This window comes from Sarcophilus harrisii, chromosome X, assembly GCF_902635505.1.
Source record: "Sarcophilus harrisii chromosome X, mSarHar1.11, whole genome shotgun sequence".
Taxonomy (NCBI): domain Eukaryota; kingdom Metazoa; phylum Chordata; class Mammalia; order Dasyuromorphia; family Dasyuridae; genus Sarcophilus; species Sarcophilus harrisii.
In genome coordinates, this window is record NC_045432.1 from 15,751,062 (window position 1) to 15,753,627 (window position 2,566).

The 2,566-nt window shown below is 39.8% G+C and overlaps 1 pseudogene; it reads left to right on the forward strand.

Annotated features, from left to right (window-relative positions):
• The first annotated feature begins 323 nt into the window (after positions 1-323).
• On the forward strand, positions 324-1,152 carry LOC100915462 (annotated as a pseudogene).
• Positions 1,153-2,566: the final 1,414 nt, after the last annotated feature.

A 2,566-nucleotide genomic window follows, 5' to 3' on the forward strand; every position in this document is an offset into this window, starting at 1 on the left:
TAAACTAATAAAATAGGAATTGATTTGATTTGGTTTTTTTAAAAAGCAATCAAATAGATAAACCATTGGTAATTTGATTTTTTAAAAAAGAAAGAAAACCAAATTACTAGTCCCAAAAATGAATTGGGTGAACACATAACCAAGGTAATTATTAGGAATCATATGCAAGGCAAACTGAATTTGTCAATGAAATGAATGAGTATTTACATAAATATAAACTGTGCGTGTTAACAGAAGAAAGAATAAAATATGTGAATTACCCCATCTTAAGAAAAAGAGAGGCTCCTCGTGGTGGTGGCGGCAGCAGTGGAGGTGATGGAGCCATGTCCAAGGCATGGGAGCCCTGGGGGGTCCTGCCGGGCATGGTGGCAGTGCCTAGCCCAAGTGGGAAGAAGTTTTGAAGCAAACCTCAGCTTGCCGGTTACCTGGGGAGCTGATGGACCTGAGCACTGTTGACTTTCGAACATGGAAAATGATCATGAATAAAATGAACAAGAATCAACAGAGGATGCTCTCTGACTGTTCTAATCAAGCCAAAGGAAAATCAGATTTAAATACAACACTCCCTTATCGGGCACAGAGCATCTGTCTTCAAAACAGCGTGTTATCAAGATTACCAACCATCCCAGTCATAAAGTAAAGAGTGATTCCCAGAAAGCCGTAGACCAGCCTCGACAGCTTTTTGGGGAGAAGAAACTAAGTGGACCGAATGTTTTTGACATTGCAGAAGAGCTTGTGAAAACAGTGGACCTACCTAAAGGTTTACAAGGGGTTGGCTCCGGTTGTACCGATGAAACCCTCCTCTCTGCCATTGCCAGTGCTCTGCACTAGCACAATGCCCATTACTGGCAGCAATTGAGAAGAACCCTGGAGTGTGACTTGATACCTCCCAATCACTCTGCAAAGCATTCGTGGTGACTGATGAAGATATCAGGAAATGAAGAACTTGTACAACAGGTGAGAAAGAGGCTGGAGTAGGTGCTGATAGAAGAGATTGCTGGGGATGGGGATGCTCCTGGAGAGAAAAGGACTGTAGAAGAGGAAGAAGAAGACGACTAGGAGGAAGAGGAACAGGAACTAGACTATGCTATGTCCAGGAAGATCCAGCCAAGATTTACATGTAGAGCAGCAGCAGCAGCAGGGCCAGCATAAGCATTCTCAAAGCCAGACATGTCCAAGGACTAAATGGCATCTACTGTACTTAGGAACAAGCTCCCTTGACCACTAGAGGAAAGAGTTGGGCATTAGAGAGGAACTCTTTACTCTTTTGAAAGACATTTTCCCCTCTTTCTCCTCCCCTCTTCAAAGGTGGGGAGGAGCTAAACAGGTTTATACCAGATACACAATCTGTCCCTTCTTATTTAGGGGGGTGCTAGTTCAGTGTGATAAATTTTCCCAGGCCTTTGGTACCTTTCACTTTTTGACCTAGGTTCAGCATTTTCTCTCTCCTTCTGGGTCTTTTTTAAAGTAAGTAAGAGAGATGCATCTTCATTGCTCAGCCTCTCTCCAGTAACCTACTTGAAAAACCAACTCTTTTTTAAAATTGACTTTTTAAAAAATGTACAAAACATATGCATGGGTAATTTTTCAACAATGACCCTTAAAAACCTTGTGTTCCAACTTTTCCCCCCACATCTTCTCCTAGATGGCAAGTAGTCCAATACATGTCAAATAGGTTAAAATATATGTTAAATACAATATATGTATACATATTTATACAGTTATCTTGCTGCACAAGAAAAATTGGATCTAGAAAGAAAGAAAAAAAACCTGATAAGGAAAACAAAAATGCAAGCAAACAATAACAGAAAGGGGAAATGATATGTTGTGGTCCACACTCATTTCCCAAAATTCTCTCTCTGGATATAGCTGATTCTCTTCATTACCGAATAATTGGAACTGGTTTGAATCATCTCATTGTTGAAGAGAGCCACATCCATTAGAATTGATCATCGTATAATCTTGTACTCATCCTGCTGGTCATTTCTTACAGAACAATGGTATTCCATAACATCCATATATCACAATTTACCCAATGATTCTGCAATTGATGGACATCCTTTCAGTTTCCAGTTTCTAGCCACTATAAAAAGGGCTGCCACAAACATTTTGGCACATACAGGTCCCATTCCCTTCTTTAGTGTCTCTTTGGGATATAAGCCCACTAGAAACACTGTTGGATCAAAGGGTATGCACAATTTGATAACTCAAAAAGTTCCAAACTGCTCTCCAGAATGGTTGGATCTATTCACAGTTCCACCAACTGGGACCATCAGTGTCCCAGTTTTCTTTCATCCCCTCCAACATTCATGGATACTTTTTCCTGTCATCTTAGCCAATCTGAGAGGTGTGTAGTGGTAGCTCAGAGTTGTCTTAATTTGCATTTTTCTGATCAATAATGATTTGGAACACCTTTTCATATGACTAGAAATAGTTTCAATTTCTTCTTTTGAAAATTGTCTGTTCATATCCTTTGACCATTTATCAATTGGAGAATACCTTGATTTCTTATAAATTTGAGTCAATTCTCTATATATTTTGGAAATAAGGCCTTTATCAGAACCTT